Genomic DNA, 4,471 nt, shown 5'->3' with positions numbered 1-4,471 from the left:
GAACTCAGGAGAGGGAATAGGGTGATAGAACTTGACAATATGAAGAGTATGGTTTTTGATTCTTTATAAAATAAGAAACTTGCATTAGTATCTAGGACAGGGATGTACTTAGATACCTTACTTGATTCATATGTAGAATGATATTTTTTTAGAACTTAAGTGAATTATTACATCCACCCTAAACGATGTAGGTGTAAGGTTCAACTTAGGTAATAGATTAGAGGTTGGGAAACCATAATCGTGCAATTTACCCCATGAATCAACAACCAAGATAAGCAAGTTAATGAATGAACTCCAATTGCATAATATGATTGTTCAAAGTGCTTCAACCCAGGGTTTTCTCGTATTGATTGTTACAAGATCTTAACTTTACACATTATTTAACTTACTTGAAATATACAAACTCAATTCTCTCTTTTTGTTACTCTCGCATCAAGTGAATCTAAATTGTGAACTGAAATCAAATCATTGACAAATCTAGTCTCTGTTGGATTGATAACTCAGCTTTCTTGAAGGCCACTATATTACTTGGTAGACCATGCACACTTGCGTGTCTGCTTGGGTGCGGTCAAGTTTTTAGCGTCGTTGTCAGGGACTTAAAATTCACAATTATTTATTTTAGTTTTATTTTTTGATTTATTTTGTGTTTTTATGCTTGGCCTTACTTTTTATTTGTAGAAAACAGGTTCTTAAGTTCATTAGCTGGCAAGGGATCGAGAGTTGGTAGAACCAAGCTCGAAACCCGAGCAACTTTACCATCAACAAAGGAGAGAAGCAATCCTTCTCCCCAGAATTCCACAAATCCAAGAAGGCTAAGAGAATACTGTTTCTATAGCTGAACAACAAGCAGCTGGTAGGAAGGTTAGGGAAGTGGCAGTCCCATTTCTAACAAACTTGACTTCTCCAATTGAAAGACCTACAGCTGGGGGGAATTTCGAGTTGAAATACAATACGGTGCAGTTTCTTATTAGCAGTGGACAGTTTGCGGGGCTTTCATACGAGGATCCACAAGTTCACTTATAGACCTTCATTGAGCTTACTGATACATTTACTACGACTGGGGTGACTCCAAATTATAGAGGCTGATACTTTTCCCTATTCACTTTTGGGGAAAGCTAAAAGATGGTTGAATGCGGAGCCGGCCAATTCAATTACATCATGGGATAACTTAGCTAGAAAATTCCTCATAAGATTTTTTCATCAGGAAAGACTACGAGACTTCGCAGTGAGTTTTAAACAGAAGCCTAATAATAATCTCTATCATGCTTAAAAATGCTTCGAGGCACTTCTTCGAGATTGTCCATATCAACAATAGTCTAATAAGGTACTTGCTCATATTTTTGTAGAAGCTCTTGATCACAATACAAAGAATTTTCTAGATTAAGCCATAGGTGGTCAAGTGTTGGAGCGAACATATGATGAACTGTACATATTGCTGAACCGCATAGCATAAAGAAATTTAGAGTGGCATTTAGATTGTAGAAATGCTACGAAAAGAATTATGGGTATGTTGGAGGTGGACCAATTCACAATCCTATCAGCTCAGATTTCCGCACTACAAAATTTGATCAACACATCATTCAACAGCATAAAATTGGGAGCAACACAACCTGCAGCCACAGTCATTGCCAACCAATAAGCTGTAGGTTGGTGTGAAGTTTGTTGAAATAGTGGTCATGAGGCTACTATGTGTGCTTCAAATCCAGAATCTATGATGTATGTAGGCAATGCTCAAAGGATAAATTATGATGATGACTACAACATGAAGTAGCAAAATCAGCCACCTAATAAGTCATGGAACACCCCACAGCCACAGGCACAACGGAATCAATCAACTAGCAACATGGAAGAGATATTGAAGTAACTTCTAGCTAATCAAGCACATTTGATTGCAGACATAAAAAATTTGCAAGATGCTTAGAGAAACTTAGAGGTGTAGTTGGGGCAATTATAATAAATATTGAATACCAGGCCTCAAGGTGGGTTGCTAGCTAATATAGAAAATCCTAAACAAGTCATGGAAATCACTTTGAGGAGTGATTACGAGCTGAGTGAACAATCTCAAAGAAAATAAAGAAGGTAGGTGTTGAGTTGGTCCTCCCACAAGTATCTGAACAAAGTGCTGAAAATTTGAGAAAGTCTGAGTACTCAAAAACTAAAATTATTAAACCAAAAATAAAGAAGCTGCCACATCCTTTCCCGCAAAGGCAAATAAAAGTAAGGAAGATGCAATGTTTAAGAAGTTCTTTGACACGTTCAGAGAGCTTCATATCAATTTACCTCTTTTAGATGTTTTGTAGGGAATGCCTAAGTATGCTAAGTACTTGAGGGACGTGGTCGCTAATAAAGTGAAGCTGTAAGATATGGAAACTATAACACTCACTAAGGAGTGTAACTCTGTGATGATACATAAAATCCCTACAAAATTGAGTGATTCGGGGAAGTTTACTCTCCCTATTCAAATTGGGAGTAGAGAGGTTTATGCATTGACTGACTTGGGGGAGAGAATAAACTTGATGCCCCTATCATTGTTCCACATATTATGCTTGGGAAAGCCTAGACCGACTATTGTGGTTCTCTAACTGGAAGACAGATCCGTTGCTTATCTGGAACAAATCCTTGAGGATGTCCTCATAAAGGTTGGTAAATTTATTATTCCTGCTAACTTTATCATTCTAGATTTTAAGGCAGATGAAGAGGTACCAATCATATTGGGGATCTTATTTTTAGCTACCGATGAAGCATTAATTAATTTAAGAAAGGGCACACTCACAATGAGGTTGGAGGATGAAGAGGTAGTATTTAATGTTTACAAAGCACTTAATATATCATTCCAATATAAGGATTTCTTTATGATCAATTTTATTAAAGAGGATGAGTGTGGGGTGGTTATCACCCAAAAGACCACTTTTGACACCCTCATTGAGTTGCCCAAGCTACTACCACCGCCACATGATTTAGTGCATATTGATGAGCCTGAAAAGGCTAAAGTTGAAAAATTTATTGCTCTTGAGAATTCATACCCAAGAGGGGTAAAGAGAATGAAAATATGGAAACCAAGTGTGAGGAAGAGAAACAAAGAAAATAGTTAAGCCTTAGTTGGGTCATGCCGTGACACTAAATCAGGCGCTACTTGGGAGGCAACCCAAGGTAAGTAGGTTTTATTTTTAGTTTTTAGTTCTTATTTCATGTAGTTTTTATTTTTGGTTGAGTCACAGGTTCATGAGAAGTCTAAGTACCATAATCCTGAGCTAAGGAGCATGGAAAAAATTGAGTGTAGGGTCCCATGGATCCTATTTATGGAAAAAGATGCTACTAGCTAGGCCTAGAGGCCTCAGGGAGTATTTCTATTTCTTACTGTTAAATTCACTTTGGGGACAGAGTAGATTTTTAAGCGTAGGGTAGGGAAATTTCCAAATTCCAAATTTTGGCTAAAAGATTTTTTTAGGATAAGAATAAGTGAGATATTTAAGTTGGAGTTATTTTTTATTGCATGATGTAAGTGGGTTTGTATGTAAAAGCATGTTGTAGCTTAATTTTGAATTTATGCTTTTGTTTGGTTGGGAGCCTATGATGAACCTATTGAGTTGAGCATGTGCCATGTGTGGTGTGTGATTTTTATATATTCATTGTTGTATGTGATGTATAGAACTTTCCCAATGTGTGTGTGAAGCAAAATAAAAAATATGGATCTGTGAGACGATTTAGACATTTCTTTGATAGCCTTAGTTCATACTTTCTATATGTCCTACCCTTTGTGCATTATCCTAGTTAACCCCCATTGAGCCTTTAGCTTTTTTTCTTTGGTAGCCTCATATGTAGCCTAATCCCCTTCTCTGATAGACCATAATTTGATCCAAAAAAGCTCCTAAGTACTTTAATGAAAAAAATTAATTTAGTAAGAAGTTTAAGAAATTGAAGAAGAAAAAGGTGAAATTGATGCCCCAAGGTAATAGTTATTGGTGTTTATATTTGATAAGTGGTGGATGTTTGTGATATAAATGATTTTAGAAATATTACCATGATTGTGAAAAAAGAGAAAAATTAATTCTTGTGGTAGTAAACTATGCGTTCACCAAGTGTTTGTGAAAATGCTTAAAGGAGATGGGGAAAAAATAAAAGGTATGGGAGGATTGAAAAGGTGTAATTTGGTTTTTGGATATTGGTTTTAAATGAATAATGTAGTATATTAAAGCCCTAAGAGAGGTTAGTCACTATTCCTAAATAGTTTTACCCATCCCTTAGCCTACATTACAACTCAAAAAAGTCCTAATTGATCCTAAGCTTTACATTCGATTATTAGTGGGCACGACAGTATGGTCAAGCCTATGGTTCATTATGTGTATCTTGTGAATTCTTTGTGAGAGTGAGGGTAACTTGATTCCTATACCCATCATGTTATGAATTGCGTAATTTTGAGTGATTATGGGTAACTTTCTTATTGTGAGGGGCACATATTTGATGAATGTGA

This window comes from Capsicum annuum, chromosome 12 (assembly GCF_002878395.1).
Source record: "Capsicum annuum cultivar UCD-10X-F1 chromosome 12, UCD10Xv1.1, whole genome shotgun sequence".
NCBI lineage: Eukaryota > Viridiplantae > Streptophyta > Magnoliopsida > Solanales > Solanaceae > Capsicum > Capsicum annuum.
Note: the sequence above shows the minus strand (reverse complement) of the source record.